This window comes from Aquarana catesbeiana, linkage group LG03 (genome assembly GCF_042186555.1).
Source record: "Aquarana catesbeiana isolate 2022-GZ linkage group LG03, ASM4218655v1, whole genome shotgun sequence".
Classification (NCBI taxonomy): domain Eukaryota; kingdom Metazoa; phylum Chordata; class Amphibia; order Anura; family Ranidae; genus Aquarana; species Aquarana catesbeiana.
In genome coordinates, this window is record NC_133326.1 from 233,671,399 (window position 1) to 233,689,066 (window position 17,668).

The window sequence follows — 17,668 nt, forward strand, 5'->3', positions numbered from 1 at the left end:
TGCTTCTAGATTGAGGCCTATATTGTAACAAGATTAGGAGAGTTTTGTCTGACATTAGGCTTTGTCTTGTGTTGTGTCCTGCAGTGAACATGGATATGGTACTGAAAGATAAGGACTTCATTTCAGTCTTCATAGAGATGCTAAGGGAGCTGCCCTGTCTGTGGGAGATTAAACACCCCCATTACAAGAACCAAGCAAAGAGGAAGGCAGCACTGGAGCAATTGTGTGAAATTGTGAAGCAGGTGATCCCCACGGCAGACATCACTTTTTTAAAGATTTTCATTGGTGGCCTGAGGAGCACATATCTGAAGGAGCGCAATAAAGTCCTTGATTCGCAGAGATCCGGAGCAGCAGGTGACATCTATGTCCCCAGGATGTTGTACTACGACAGGCTGCACTTTCTGGCAGGCCAGACTGAACCCAGGCCATCCCTCTCCAGTCTTCCTTCCACGCTTCCTTCCCCCCCGGCTGAGGCTTCTGACGCCCAACCTGGGCCTTCCAGGCCATATGTGGAGGAGCCCAGATTGAGCCAGGTATAGCATTCCTCTAAATATTTCTGCTTGTCCAATCTATGATGTGAACTATATGTTAGTTGGGAGTACTAATTAGGGATTGTGATTGATGATGCAAAACATTACAACTATGTCCCTTTTTCATACACAGGGAAGTCTCAGCCAGGAGGTGGCCGGGCCGAGCCGGCTGGCTGATCTGCAGGTCCCTCCATCCCCCCTGGAAACAGAAAGTGGCAGTAGGAGGAGTGCCCTAGAGGAGGCGGCTATCAGATTCTTTTGTAGGGCTACAGAGGTCCTGGGAGCCCCACACACCAGGCAGGAGAACATTGCTGCCTTCATAGCATATAAAATGCAGAGGATGGAGGAGGGCCAAAAAGCCATGTGTGAGGCCCTCATATCTGAGGCTCTGGCGAAAGGTATGAGGGGCCAAATTACACCTCACACACAGCTTTGGGATGGTCCTCCTCCTCCTCCTGCAGGTCCTACTCCTCCTCCAGGTCCTACTCCTCCTCCTGCCACATCTCCAACTGCACAGCCACAGCCCGGAAGGAAGTGTGAAAGGAAGACCAGACAGTGAGGACCCTGGATCCAGTCTGGTGGGCCAAAAAATGCAGCCTCTTGTGGTACCACAGCCTGCGGACACACATGTCATCTGCTGCTATCCAAGTCTCTGTGAATCCCGGACCAGACTGCCCTCCCTTACATATGGACTCCTCAGGCCACCAATTTTGATGTTGAAGAATTGATGTCTGCCGTGGGGGTCCCAGGCTTCGCTAATTTCTCCTGTTGATCCAGTGTTGCCTTCCTCTTTGTTTGGTTCTGATCCCTTAATAAAGGATTTTTGTTTTGAATTATACTCTCCTATGTGTTTTACTTCAAAAAGGACAGTTTGTTTGTGAGGATTCAGGTACATTTCAAATATACAATGTGAAATGAACAAGGGACACCAACACCAAACAATCTCCTTGAGATTAAATAATAAAAGATATCAATGGTGTTGGGGTAACCTGACACACAAAACACACCCAAAAATATTCTGGAGTAAAAATAAAAATAACATTGAACAAAGATCAGCCTTAGAAAAAATCCAAACATTAAATAAAAAAAAGGCTTAAAATCCAAAAAAAAAAAAAAAAAAAAATATATAAAAACTGTCAGATGTGACAACTAATAACAATATATTCAGGGAATCCCACTAAAACAACACAAATAAAAGTTTGTGAGAAGTGTGTGTGAATACGAGCAGCAAAACGACTTAATTCTTGTCACATTATAAAGAAGAAGAGAGTGCGCTGTATTAAACCATTTTGAACATTGCAGCGTGACGAAAGTGCTGTATCCATTGCGAACGCTAAGTTTACCAGAACGAGCTGTCCCGTGTTGGAATTTCTTCTGAGCATGCGTGGCACTTTGTGCGTCGGAACAGGCCACACACGGTCTGAATTGACGCGATCGGATTTTGTTGTCGGAAAATTTTATCTCCTGCTGTCCAACTTTGTGTGTCGGAAAATCCGATGGAAAATGTCCGATGGCGCCCACACACGGTCAGAATTTCCGACAACACGCTCCGTTCGGACATTATCCATCGGAAAATCCGACCGTGTGTACGGGGCATAACAGTATGTTGCTTATCAAGAGAAAAAAAAAGAGCGTCAGGTTATCAGAAATTAAAGGAATGATGCAACCCCAGACCACAACTCCCACGGCTCCCATTTTTTTCTTTCTTTGTGTAGGAGGCCTGTACTAGAGGCCATCATCAGTTCAAAACTATAGTGGAGATTCACCGTATCTAGAGTGTGTTCCACGGAAGTGGGTGTATCTGTTTTTTCATGACCTCGCAATACATAATCTTGCAGCCAATAAGATATGAGTCACTATATGTCTGTTAGGGATGAGCCGAACACCCCCCTGTTCGGTTCGCACCAGAACATGCGAACAGGAAAAAAGTTCGTTCGAACATGCGAACACCGTTAAAGTCTATGGGACACGAACATGAATAATCAAAAGTGCTAATTTTCAAGGCTTATATGCAAGTTATTGTCATAAAAAGTGTTTGGGGACCTGGGTCCTGCCCCAGGGGACATGGATCAATGCAAAAAAAAGTTTTAAAAACGGCCGTTTTTTCAGGAGCAGTGATTTTAATAATGCTTAAAGTCAAACAATAAAAGTGTAATATCCCTTTAAATTTCGTACCTGGGGGGTGTCTATAGTGTGCCTGTAAAGGGGCGCATGTTTCCTGTGTTTAGAACAGTCTGACAGCAAAATGACATTTTGAAGGAAAAAACTCATTTAAAACTACCCGCGGCTATTGCATTGCCGACAATACACATAGAAGTTCATTGATAAAAAACGGCATGGGAATTCCCCAAAGGGGAACCCCGAACCAAAATTAAAAAAAAAAAATGACGTGGGGGTCCCCCTAAATTCCATACCAGGCCCTTCAGGTCTGGTATGGATATTAAGGGGAACCCCAGCCAAAATTAAAAAAAAAAATGACGTGGGGTTCCCCCTAAATTCCATACCAGACCCTTCAGGTCTGGTATGGATTTTAAGGGGAACCCCGCGCCAAAAAAAAAAAAAAAAACGGCGTGGGGTCCCCCCAAAAATCCATACCAGACCCTTATCCGAGCACGCAACCTGGCAGGCCGCAGGAAAAGAGGGGGGGACGAGAGTGCGGCCCCCCCTCCCTCCTGAACCGTACCAGGCCACATGCCCTCAACATTGGGAGGGTGCTTTGGGGTAGCCCCCCAAAACACCTTGTCCCCATGTTGATGAGGACAAGGGCCTCATCCCCACAACCCTGGCCGGTGGTTGTGGGGGTCTGCGGGCGGGGGGCTTATCGGAATCTGGAAGCCCCCTTTAACAAGGTGACCCCCAGATCCCGGCCCCCCCCCTGTGTGAAATGGTAAGGGGGTACATAAGTACCCCTACCATTTCACGAAAAAAGTGTCAAAAATGTTAAAAATGACAAGAGACAGTTTTTGACAATTCCTTTATTTAAATGCTTCTTCTTTCTTCTATCTTGCTTCATCTTCTGGTTCTTCTGGCTCTTCTGGTTCTTCTGGTTCTTCCTCCGGCGTTCTCGTCCAGCATCTCCTCCGCGGCGTCTTCTGTCTTCTTCTCCTCGGGCCGCTCCGCACCCATGGCATGGGGGGGAGGCTCCCGCTCTTCTCTTCTTCTCTTCTTCTCTTCTTCTTTTCTTCTTTTCTTCTTTTCTTCTCTTCTTCTTCATTTTCTTCTCCGGGCCGCTCCGCAATCCATGCTGGCATGGAGGGAGGCTCCCGCTGTGTGACGGCGCTCCTCGTCTGACAGTTCTTAAATAACAGAGGGGGGCGGGGCCACCCGGTGACCCCGCCCCCCTCTGACGCACGGTGACTTGACGGGACTTCCCTGTGACGTCACGGGGAATGCCACAGGGAAGTCCCGTCAAGTCACCGTGCGTCAGAGGGGGGCGGGGTCACCGGGTGGCCCCGCCCCCCTCTGTTATTTAAGAACTGTCAGACGAGGAGCGCCGTCACACAGCGGGAGCCTCCCTCCATGCCAGCATGGATTGCGGAGCGGCCCGGAGAAGAAAATGAAGAAGAAGAGAAGAAAAGAAGAAAAGAAGAAAAGAAGAAGAGAAGAAGAGAAGAAGAGAAGAGCGGGAGCCTCCCCCCCATGCCATGGGTGCGGAGCGGCCCGAGGAGAAGAAGACAGAAGACGCCGCGGAGGAGATGCTGGACGAGAACGCCGGAGGAAGAACCAGAAGAACCAGAAGAGCCAGAAGAACCAGAAGATGAAGCAAGATAGAAGAAAGAAGAAGCATTTAAATAAAGGAATTGTCAAAAACTGTCTCTTGTCATTTTTAACATTTTTGACACTTTTTTCGTGAAATGGTAGGGGTACTTATGTACCCCCTTACCATTTCACACAGGGGGGGGGCCGGGATCTGGGGGTCACCTTGTTAAAGGGGGCTTCCAGATTCCGATAAGCCCCCCGCCCGCAGACCCCCACAACCACCGGCCAGGGTTGTGGGGATGAGGCCCTTGTCCTCATCAACATGGGGACAAGGTGTTTTGGGGGGCTACCCCAAAGCACCCTCCCAATGTTGAGGGCATGTGGCCTGGTACGGTTCAGGAGGGAGGGGGGGCCGCACTCTCGTCCCCCCCTCTTTTCCTGCGGCCTGCCAGGTTGCGTGCTCGGATAAGGGTCTGGTATGGATTTTTGGGGGGACCCCACGCCGTTTTTTTTTTTTTTTTTGGCGCGGGGTTCCCCTTAAAATCCATACCAGACCTGAAGGGTCTGGTATGGAATTTAGGGGGAACCCCACGTCATTTTTTTTTTTAATTTTGGCTGGGGTTCCCCTTAATATCCATACCAGACCTGAAGGGCCTGGTATGGAATTTAGGGGGACCCCCACGTCATTTTTTTTTTTTAATTTTGGTTCGGGGTTCCCCTTTGGGGAATTCCCATGCCGTTTTTTATCAATGAACTTCTATGTGTATTGTCGGCAATGCAATAGCCGCGGGTAGTTTTAAATGAGTTTTTTCCTTCAAAATGTCATTTTGCTGTCAGACTGTTCTAAACACAGGAAACATGCGCCCCTTTACAGGCACACTATAGACACCCCCCAGGTACGAAATTTAAAGGGATATTACACTTTTATTGTTTGACTTTAAGCATTATTAAAATCACTGCTCCTGAAAAAACGGCCGTTTTTAAAACTTTTTTTTGCATTGATCCATGTCCCCTGGGGCAGGACCCAGGTCCCCAAACACTTTTTATGACAATAACTTGCATATTAGCCTTTAAAATTAGCACTTTTGATTTCTCCCATAGACTTTTAAAGGGTGTTCCGCGGCATTCGAATTTGCCGCGAACACCCCAAATTGTTCGCTGTTCGGTGAACTTGCGAACAGCCAATGTTCGAGTCGAACATGAGTTCGACTCGAACTCGAAGCTCATCCCTAATGTCTGTATGGCGGCGGCACTGATTCAATGGTGAGGTTCAGGACAGCTAGATCAGGTGTTGGGTGCATGTCTTGGTGTAAAACTTCTGAGAGTATTTGGAAAATCGTGTTCCAGTACTTACATAAGCGGGGGCAGGTCCAAAAGATGTGGAATAAGTCGCCCTTGGCTGAGCTGCAGCGCCAGCATTGATCAGATGTAGAGGGTTTAAATTTAGTAAGTCTGGAGGGGGTTAGGTACCATCTAAGGTGCAGTTTTTGGGTGGTTTGCCAAAGCGTGGCGCATTTTGTAGATTTGTATATTGACTGGAGCGCCTTCTGCCATTGGTGTTCTGTGTAGGTCTGACCTAAGTCGTGTTCCCAATGTATATGGGGGGGTTTCTTGGTCAATTGCAGCTTGTGATGCATGATGTTGTAGAATAGGGATATTCCTTTTTGTTTGGGGGTGGAGGACGTTAGATATTCCCATGCTTTAGGATGCACTGTGTATACCCGAAGGGGGGAGTCTCTAAGGCAGTGCGCGACCCGCATGTAAGTAAAGAGGCCTGTTTGAGGTAAGTTGAACTCTTGTTGCAGGAGGGTGAAGGGTTTGGGTTTGTCGTTTAGTAGAATATTTTGGATGGTTTGGATGCCTTTCTTGGACCATTGGTTTAAGTATAAGTCTGGTAAAAGGTGGTGAAGAGATTCGATAGGGATAGGAATGGGAGGGGTATTAGGTATTTCTTGCTGTTTTGTATTATTTCCATGCTGCGATCATCGCCACCATGGTGGGAGGTGTTGCCGCCGTCAGTTTTGGGCCCCAGGGTGAGCTCATTACCCAAGCTTTCAAGTTTGGATGAAGTAGAGCTGAATGTTCTTTTGAGCTCCAAAGCTTGCTAGGATTTGTTCGGAACCACTCCGTGAGCTGGTCCAGTATCGCCGCTGTATGGTAATCTTCAAAGTCTATTGTCCCTGAGCCACTGCCGATCTATGGTGTCTGAGTGTCGAGTGTGCACATCTAGGTTTGGCCCCATTCCATATGGTTTTGTTAAACATGGATTGTAGTGATTTGAAGTAGTATTTAGGCAAGGGTATGGGGAGGGTTCTGAACAGGTATAGAATTTGGGGTAGGTGGAGCATTTTGAATGCTGCGAGTTTACCTGACCAGGAAAGGTTGTGTTTGGTTATGGCTTGTGTTTCTACCTTTAAGTTGGCAAGGAGAGGCTTGAAGTTGGCTGCAAATAGGTGTTTAACTGATTTTGTGAGGTGGACTCCCAGGTATGAGATGCTATGAAGGTAAAAATAAATACTGCGCTTACACTAATTGGCATAAGCTGCGACTAGAAAGTAGTAAACCATAAATCATATAAAAATCAAAAAGTCGCGCTAGAAACTGAGGGTGACAACAGGAGGTGTCAAAAAAATCTCATAAAAATATGAGGGTGAGTGATGATCACTGAGTGAATAATAAAAATTTTGTGCTTGTCAATGTATTTAAACACTATGAAAATAAAAAATAAATCTGAAAATGGCAATTAGTTGATGGGACACAGATATTGACCACTATGTCCGAAAAGAGTAATCAATAATAAGTGACACAATCACTAACAGATGAATATCTCAAAATAACAGAAAAAGTGATAATGTGACACATCTATGGAAACTAAACCATAATTCATATAAAAAAACAATATAGAGATGAAGAAAAAAATTTTTCTTCATCTCTATATTGTTTTTTATATGAATTATGGTTTAGTTTCCATAGATGTGTCACATTATCACTTTTTCTGTTATTTTGAGATATTCATCTGTTAGTGATTGTGTCACTTATTATTGATTACTCTTTTCGGACATAGTGGTCAATATCTGTGTCCCATCAACTAATTGCCATTTTCAGATTTATTTTTTATTTTCATAGTGTTTAATTACATTGACAAGCACAAAATTTTTATTATTCACTCAGTGATCATCACTCACCCTCATATTTTTATGAGATTTTTTTGACACCTCCTGTTGTCACCCTCAGTTTCTAGCGCGACTTTTTGATTTTTATATGAGATGCTATGGTCAGCCCAGGCAAAGGGGAATTGGGCTTGTAACAGGTTTCTAGAGGTAGCATCTAGTTTAGTGTCTAAAACATGAGACTTAGTTACATTAAGTTTGTAGTATGATATGCGTCCGAACCAGTCTAATATTTTTTGGGCTTCAGGAAGGGAGGAATTCGGGTTGGTGAGTATTAGTATGACATCGTCCGCAAAAAGACTGATTTTATGTGATATTTTGCCTATCATCAGGCCTGTGACTAGGGGGTTTGAGCGTATGTGTTCCGCAAGTGGCTCCATTAACATGTTGAAGATCAACGGGGACAATGGGCACCCCTGGCGAGTGCCATTCGTTATGTGAAATGTGTGTGAAAGCATGTCTGCAGAGTATACCTTCGCAGATGGGACAGTATATAAAGCCATTATAGCGTTGTATATGAGATCCTTGAATCCGAGTTTAGTCAGTACTGCTCTTAGGTAGGACCAATGGACTCTATCGAACGCCTTCTCTGCATCCAAAGAGAGGAGAAAAGAAGGCGTTCTGCTAGATTCAATATGGTGTATTAGGTTTACCATCCGTCTCGTGGCATCAGGGGCTTGTCTGTCCTTAATGAACCCTGAGTGGTCAGTGTGTATGAGATCAGGCATAACAGCCATCAGGCGTCTGGCAATCGTTTTGGCATAGATTTTCACGTCAAGATTTAGTAAGGAGATAGGGCGGAAGTTTTGGGGGGAGATAGGATCTTTACCTGGTTTCGGGATGGTGATTAGAAGAGCATTTAGTGATTCGTCAGTGAATTTTGAAGAGGAGGCAGCAATGTTGAAAAATTCCGTCAAATGGGGGAGTAAGTGTCTGGAAAATTTTTTATAATATTCTCCCGTTAGACCATCTGGTCAAGGGGCTTTGCCCGAGGGCAAGGATGATATCGTGTCCAGAATTTCCCGTTCCGCAAATGGTTCGTTAAGGGAGGACAGTTGAGATTCAGTCAGCGTTGGTAACTTAATTTGTTGAAGAAAATTATTATTATTATTATCAGGGGATGGTTGGTAAGTAGTATGGTCATGTTTTATGTTATAGAGTTTGCTATAGTAGTCACTAAAGGCGTTCGCGATGTCTTGGGGGTTAGTCAGTGTGTCAGTAGATTGGGGGTAGAATAGAGTTGGGATTTTGGATTTGATCCTTTGTCCCTTGAGGCGTTGCGCTAGTCTCTTACCCGCTTTGTTGGATGTGGAGTATGAGTTAGCTTTGAGCCTGCGTTGGATTAGTTCATAGGAGTGGAAAAGAAGCGTTCGCAGGTCTCGTTGTAAGGTCAATAATTGGGCCTGGATGTTCGGGTCTGGATTGGTCTTATGCTGGGATTCAATAGTCGCGATTTGGGAAGTAAGGGTGTCAATTTGCTGCGTCTTCTTCCTTTTACACATGGAACTTATTTGCATTATATTACCTCTGATAACAGCTTTGTGCGCATTCCACACCGTCACGGGGTTCCCCACTGATCCTTTATTTAAATCGAAATATTCGTGTATGTGTTTTTCTATGTCTAGGGAGTAGCTGGGGTGTTGCAGAATATAATTATTCGCCTGCCAAAGGAACGTATTCCGCTGGGGTGTAGTGTCATTAATAGAGATAGAGATTGGGGCGTGGTCTGACCACGTCATGGTGTGGATTACAGATGCGCTGATGTTTTGTAGTAGCCATTTGTCTGTAAGGAACAAATCAATTCTGGAATAAGATTTGTGGCGGGGTGAGAAATAAGTAAAGTCCTTTTCAGACCCGTGATGGCATCTCCACATGTCAAAGACATCATGTGACGTGAGGAGCTGCCTCAGGGGGATTCTCTTCTTTTCGCTGGAGAAGTAGAGTCCATGTGGATATCCGGAACCGTGTTGAAATCTCCGCAGATTATCAAGTGACCCTTGCAGACTGCTCGTGCCTTGGTTAAGGCTTTTCTCAGAAAACGTATCTGACGGGTGTTAGGGGCGTAGATATTCATTAAGGTATAAGTAACTTTGTTGAGGGTGAATGATAAAATGAGATATCTACCATTGGGGTCGGGGATTTGTTGTAGTAGTTGGAAGTCTAGACCTTGTTTGATAGCTATGAGAACTCCTCTTTTCTTGGAGTTGTATGTGGCATGGAATATTTGGGGGTACTTGTTGTTGTGGCAGAGGGCAGTTGCCGTGGGGAGCAGGTGAGTCTCCTGTACACAGAAGATGTCACAGTCCATTTTAGCTGCAGTGTGCCAAAGGGAGTGGCGTTTTGCCGGGTGATTAAGGCAATTGGCATTGAGGGACACAATGTTACAAGGCATGTTCGGAGGTTAGTGGGTGAGGTGAATTGAGTGTGGAAGTATCACTTACAGTTTGTTGCTTGTAGCGTGTGGGGAGCTGGTGAGTCTGTCACTGATGAAATTGCTGGACAGACGTTCAACTAAATGTTGTGGGAGATCCAGATCAGGAGCCGCAGGAGGAAGCTGGGGGGAAACAACAAGTCACAAGGCTGGAAAAGCCAAAAATGAGAACAAGAGCTTATAGTAGGTGTATCTTTCTACTGCAATCTCGCTGTATAAGGAACGTGGCGGCGTGAATATCAGAGAGCTTATATGAAGCTATGCCGTAGGTGGGGGAAAACAGTTAGTATTCAAAGAACTTGGAGAGATACTTTAGGCAGCGAGAGAGAAATAAGCTATAGTGGTTGTGACCCATCTTATTCAAGTACCCATTTGGGGGTGGTGGATTTTGGAGCTCTGGTTGGTGCACCTGTGGTGAGAGTTCCGTTGTGGCAGAGGGGGAACTCCTTCTGTTGGGGGTTCTAGAATGATGCCCCATTCGTGCAGTAGGCGTAAGCCTTTCATTAGGTCATTGATAGCGTGGGTGGTGCCATTTTTCATGATAAGGATGGTCGCAGGGTACCTCCATTTATATAAGATTTTATGATTGAAGAGGCCTTTGGTGATGGGATTTAGCTTCCTAACTCATTAGAGTAAACTTAGAAAGATCTGGAAAGATCTGTATTGCCTCATACGGTCTGGGCAGGGGAGTTTTGGTCCTGGCTTCTGTCATCATTTTTTCTTTAATGTGGAAAAAATGGATTCTCATGAGGATGTCTCTTGGTATTGATGCAGCTAGGTGAGAGGGTTTGGCAATCCTATGGATTCTATCGATTATGATATCTCTGGGGGCCGCGTCAGGTAGGATAGTGCGTATGAGGTCTTTGACATATTTAGGGAGATCACTCGGGGGTATAGACTCAGGAACCCCCCGCAATTTGACGTTGTTGCGTCTTGAGCGATCTTCCAAATCGGCCAGCTTGGCCGGACCCAGTTTTGTTCATTTTTAATGTCTTCTACTGCGTCAATAATGTCATTTACAGTGGATGAGCAGTCTGTCATGCCTCGTTCCACGTTAGAGATTCTATTGTCCATAGAATGCATGTCTGTGGAGATTTTACTAAACAGGGATGACAGATCAGTCATCAGAGATGTTTGCAGGGACATGAGCATCTCTTTTAGGGTAGTGTCAATTACTGGCTGGCCAGAGGTGGGAAAGGCTGCCATAGAATTGTGCAGGGCCTGGTTAGATTGGAAGGGATTGAAGGCCTGGGCCTGGGCTGCAGTCCTGTCATGAAGAGATTGAGGCTGCGGTGTATCCATCCGCATATGAGCCTTAGCTGGGCTGGAAGTGAGGGGATCAGATCCTGGGTCATGGGTAGGGGATATAGGCAGTGGAGCTGTGCCCATTTCACTGTGGATGTCATCAGGGAGGTCTGTGTAAGCCTCTCTTGGCTCTGTCAGGCCGCCGGCGCCATCTTGGAAATCACTGACCTTGTCCTGTGTAAACATGAACATGGTGAGTTTTCTGAGGCCGCGTTCTCCCATTCGTTTGCGGGACATGGTCGGTCGGCACTTGGGGCAGGTATGAGGCGATTTTGGGGTAAATCCCCCCATTCTGTCGGGTCCTATACGTTCCGGTGTTCTCTCTCGCTGTGGAGCTGTATTCTCAGGCAGCCATCTTCAGCGCCGGCTAGCCACGCCCCCCCGAAAAATAAATTTATTTAGTTACTCCCGCAATTCGTTTTTCTTTATTTTGTTTTTCTTTAAAAACTTGCATTCGTCTGAAAATCCAAATTAAATAAGGTTGAATCTGTCACTGAAGGCTTATGGTGTCTGTCGAATGTTCAAAGAAGATTCGACGGAGCAGCTAAACTGTACGACGCCACAATCGTACATTTCCGGTCTAATTTTCCACCTACAAGCTAGCTGTAGTAGAATTCTAAAGTTGTAGACACCATAAGCCAAAGATTCAACGTTTGTATGTTTTTCGTTGCTTTGGCAAATCTTCATCGTTCATTTATTGGTCTACTACTCTACCCCAACAGTCAGCTAACTTTCGTTTCTCAATTGCAAGTGCAGTGCAATGGCGGGCGCAGCATCCGACGCTGTGTCAGTCTCAATTTTAAATAATATGGCATTAATGAATTTCGACATGGAGAACGTTGCACTTCCTGGGCCTTCTATGGAGGCAGCAGCAGCAGCAACATCCCCAACACCATCTCCAAAAATGGGCGTAGGAGGGGGACACAAGCTGCAACCAGCAGGAAGCGTAACCTTATGTGAACGCACATTGAGTCCCAGGTCCTTGTAAGGGAAACGCTTCCTTGCTGGATGCAGCTGTTTGGCCCCCGATCCAGGGAAACCACTCAGGAGTGGAAGTGGGAGGAGGTCTCCAGAAGGGTTGAGAAGACCTATCACCATCTGCGTGACCCGACTGCCTTTCGCAAAAAATTCTGTGACATAAAACGGTAAGTAACGTGTCTGATTTTTTTTTTTTTTTTACATTTTAACCACTTCAGCCCTGGAGGATTTGGCTGCCAAATGACCGTGCCACTTTTTGCGATTCGACACTACATTGCTTTAACTGACAATTGTGTGATTGTGAGACGTGGCTCCCTAACAAAATTGACCTCCTTTTTTTCCCACAAATAGAGCTTTCTTTTGGTGGTATTTGATCACCTCTGCATTTTTTATGTTTTGCTCTATAATAAAATATATAAAAAACACATTTTTTCTGATGGAAAATGTCCGATCGGAGCGTGTTGTCAGACATTCCGACCGCGTGTGGGCTCCATCGGACATTTTCCATCGGATTTTCCGACACACAAAGTTTGAGAGCAGGAGATAAAATTTTCTGACAACAAAATCCGATCGCGTCAATTCCGACCATGTATGGCCAGTTCCGACGCACAAAGTGCCACGCATGCTCAGAAGAAATTCCGAGACAGAACAGCTCGGTCTGGTAAAATTAGTGTTCGCACTGGATACAGCACTTTCGTCACACTGCAATGTAAAAAATGGTTTAATACAGCGCACTCTCTTCTTCTTTATAATGTGAGAAGAATGAAGTAGTTTTGCTGCTCATATTCACACAGACTTCTCACAAACTTCTTTCTTTATTATTTATCAGGATTCTCTCAATATATTTTGATTTGTCACATCTGACAAAATTATTTTTGGGTTGTTTTCTTTCTTTTTTTTTTTTTTTTTTTAAAGGCTGTTTTTTGTTTTTTTTGGGGGTTTATATTTTTTTAAAGGCTGATCTTTGTTTTATTTTTTGGTTAGTTTTACTCCCTAATATTTTTGTGTGTGTTTTGTGCGTCAAGTTACCACAACATCTTGATATCTTCACATAGTATTTTTGAAATGTACCTGCCTCCTCACAAACCAACTGTCCTTTTTTAAGGAAAACACACATAGGCAAGTAGGATTGAAACAAAAAATCCTTTATTAAGGGCTCAGAACCAAACAAAGAGGGAGGCAACACTGGAGAAACAGCAGAAATTGGCGAAGCCTTGGACCCCCAGGGCAGACATCAATTATTTAACATCAAAATTGGTGGCCTATCTTCCTTATCTAAGGGAGTGCAGTCTGTTCCAGAATTCCCAGAGATCATGAAAGCAGCAGATGACATCTGTGTCCCCAGGCTGTGGTACTACAAGAGGCTGCATCTTTTGAGAGACCAGACTGGACCCAGGGTCATCACTTTCTGGTCTTCTTTCCACACTTCCTTCCCGGCTGTGGCTCTGGTGTTGGAGATGTGGCAGGAGGAGGAGTAGGACCTGGAGGAGGAGGAGGAGGAGTAGTAGGACCTGGAGGAGGAGGAGGACTATGTGTGAGGTCACAAATGTGGGTAGCACATGTTATTTGGCCCCTCAACCCCTTATTGAGAGCTTCCAAAATTAAGGACACACACAGGAGTCGTTGGCCCTCCTCCATCTGCAGCATTTTGCAGGCAGTTATGCAAGCAAAGTCCTCCTCCACAGTGTGGGGGGTTCTCAGGGCCTCTGTAGCCTTCCAAAAGAGGCCTATGGCAGCCTCCTCCAGGTTACTCATCTTCCTGCCATTTTGTCTTTGAAGGTGTAGGGGAGGGACCTGGGTATCAGGCAGCCTGCTTGGTCCAGCCACCTCCTGGCTGAGACTTCCCTGTGTATGAAAAAGGGACATGGTTGTAGTTTTTGCATCATCAATCACAATCATAAATTAGTACTCCAAACTAACATCTAGTCAACATCATTGATTGGACAAGCAGAAATATTTAGAGGAATGCTATACCTGGCTCAAGCCGGGCTCCTCCACATGTTGCTGACTGGAAGGCCCAGGCTGGGCGTCAGAAGCCTCAGCTGGGGGGGAAGGAAGCCTGGAAGGAAGACTGGAGAGTGATGACCTGGGTTCAGTCTGACCTGCCAGAAAATGCAGCCTGTCATAGTACCACAGCCTGGGGACATAAATGTCATCTGCAGCTCCGGATCTCTGGGAATCCTGGAACTTCTTGTGCTCCCTTAGATAAGTGCTCCTCAGGCCACCAATTAGGATCTTCAAATAGGTGATGTCTGCCGTGGGGATCACTGTCTTCACAAATTCCAGCAATTGATCCAGTGCTGCCTTCCTTTTTGTTTGGTTTTTATATTCAGGGTGGTTTATCTCCCATAGACAAGGCAGCTCCCTGAACATATCAATGAAGATTGCCATAAAGTCGTTATCTTTCAAGATATCCATTTTCACTGCAAGACACAACACAAGACAAACCCTAATGTCAGGCAAAACTCTCCTAATCTTGTTACAATATAGGCCTCGATCTAGAAGCAGTATAGGCCCAAGTTTAGATGTTACCTTCGTTATCATGATCGGCGCCTCCGATACTCCTTCCTCCGCTCACAGATCGTACGTACTATGCACGCGTGTTACGCCTTATACACACTGTGCATGCGTGTAACTCCGCCCGCCCCTGACGTTCTTTCTAGTCTATTCCCCGCCCCTTTTCGTTCGTCGCAGTGGGGGAAGAGCACATGGCGGAGTCAGAGCAGGTGTGTGCTAAATATAGCAACGAGGAGGAGGGGGAGGAAAGCCCGGAGCCAGAAACGTCTGGATCCAGAAGGAGAAGATTTCAGGCATCAAATATGTCCTTTGGGAAGATGTTGGAGATGGTCGACATCCTGAAGAGGGCCAACTATGATGGAAAGTATGGACCTTACCCCAACCCCAATGTCCGAAAGGCCAAGATTACCCCAACCCCAATGGCGAAAGTGGTCAAAAGTCTGCACCGGAATTTCGGGGTACGTCGATCGAAAGATCAGCTCAGGAAGCGGTGGTCGGACCTGAAATTAAGTGAGCATGAGCAGTACCGAAAGATCCGGAGAGTGCTGCCAAAAAGTAAGTAGTTGTCCTGTGTTCCTATTCTTTTTGTGTTTACTACTGTTGTACAGTTTAAAATGGCAACTTTCATGTTCATGGGCACATTATTCGTTCGTATCCAACATTTTTCTTTCGGCCTATAAAACACCATTGTTTTGGCCATATGCATTTGCCCACATTTTTTAGGGCCTACTTGTAATTGGTTGTGTAGATGGGTTTGTTACTAGAATGAAATACAAACTCGATTCTGTGTAAGGAGAGGACACTCAGCAGCAGTTTTCACATCTGGACACTGGAGCACTAGTGTGAGACACAAGAACACCCTTTTTATTAGGGGGCCCACACAGGTGCTCCAGTGTATACTATAGGGGTGTCTCCATCTGTGAAGTGTGCACAAAACAGGTAAAGTATTAAAGCTTGACAAAGGACACTCAAAATTCTACATCTTGGAACTCTTCCAAAACAGACAATTGTACCCAACTTCCAAGCAATGTTTCATATTTATATTTCTGCCATCAAATATCTGTGTGCTAAGTATACCATTTTTTTTTACATAGGGGAAAAAAGACTCGGAGGACACCCCTCATCCGAGGAGACCAGAGACCCCCCACCTCTGGAAGAAGGGGAAATCCCCCAAAGACAAGAAGAGCAGGAGGAGGAAGAAGACATGGTGGAACTAGTCACCACAACAGGTGAGTGTCTGCGACCACAGGCTCAGGTAAGAGATGGATGCTGGCATATTTATAATACATGTTTTTTTTTGGTTTCTATCTTTTTAGGTGATTGTGATGTTGTGGATCCAGGGCATTTCACCTCGGAAAGTGCACAGATCCTGATTGGGGAGATCATGGGGTGTAATGTTGTATTGGAAAATATCAAGAAAAACATCAATGATGTTATTCAAAAAAATAATAACATCATTGATGTTTTGGGGAGAGTTTAAAACCCCTCCAAATCCCTTTCTTTTATGGTGTGCTACAATTTTTAAATTTTTTGTAGAATTGTAGAAAAGCCAAATTTTGAAGAGGCACACAGTGCGTCAACATGTGCTATCTGCCATCACGGGAGATCAATGGACGCGTTTTGGGGGTGCAACCCCTTCCTCAATAATAAAGTAGCTGAGAGGAAGGGGTTGCTCCCCCAAAACACGTCCCTTGATCCCCCGTGATGGCAGCTAGCACATGTTGACATTCGTAAATTGGTGTGCATCTTCAAAATTTGGCTTTTCCTGGGGTGACTTCACCCCATCTGAACGCAATATCAAACACAGTTCCTAAATACTCATGTCTGATATTGCCTTCAATTTCTACTAAATGTGAACTTTGTAAGTTCAAGATTTGTGTCTTTCTTGTTGGTTTGAAACATGCCTGTTTTATCATAAATGGACATTTCTACTTTTTCTAATGCCACCCCAAAAATTGTTATACAACAAACATGTTGGTTTGTTTTAAAAACATGTGATTGTGCAGGTATTAAAAAGATTGTTAATCAAGAATGTGTGGATAATTGTCTCAACGCTACAACACTTTTGTGGTGCTCTAATTGGTGTTTTCTGTGACAATGGGGGTTATTTCCTCAGGGCAAATCCACTTTGCACTACAAGTGCAGTTTTAAGTGCACTTGTAGTACAAAGTGTCTTTGCCTTTAGTAAATAACACCCAACAGTGTTTTGTAAGGTTACACAATCATGCCATTTTCAGGACTCCACACATTTCTGTCAGGGTCAGCTAAAACAAACACAAGCAGTAAATGGCACCAAAGATTAGCTTAATGTTTTTTTTTATTTGATAAAGGTTTCAAACATTGTCTGGCATACCCCCTACCCGCAAAGAATTCCAGGTATCTAAGCCGGACATCACGGGCACTCAGGGAGGGCAAGCCAGGACGGCCACTTTCAAGCGCCGTCAGGGTTGGTTCAGTTTGAATTCTGGCTTCAGGCCCAACTGAGCCAGCATAGTTGGCAGAATGTTGCCGTAAAAAGTTGTGTAGAACACAGCACGCCAGGATAATGTGATTCAGTTTATACTCCGCCATATGTATGGGTGTAAGAAATAGGCAGAACCAGCTGGCCATGATTCCAAACATGTTTTCCACCACTCTTCTGGTTCTGGCCAGCCGGTAATTAAAAACCCTCTGGTCCGGGGTGAGGGTCCTCATCGGGAATGGCCACATAAGATGGTCTCCCAGCGCAAAGGCTTCATCCGCAATGAAGACGAATGGGAGTCCTTCCACATTGTCTTCTGGAGGTGGCAAGTCCAAGCTGCCATTCTGGAGACGCCTGTAGAACTTGGTCTGGGCGATGACTCCACCATCCGACATCCGGCCATTCTTCCCTACGTCCACATACATGAACTCATAAGTAGCCGACACCACCGCCAACATCACAATACTATTGAACCCCTTATAATTATAATAGTACGACCCCGAGTTGGGTGGTGGGATGATGTGGACGTGTTTTCCATCAATTGCCCCTCAGCAGTTAGGAAAGTCCCACCGCTGGG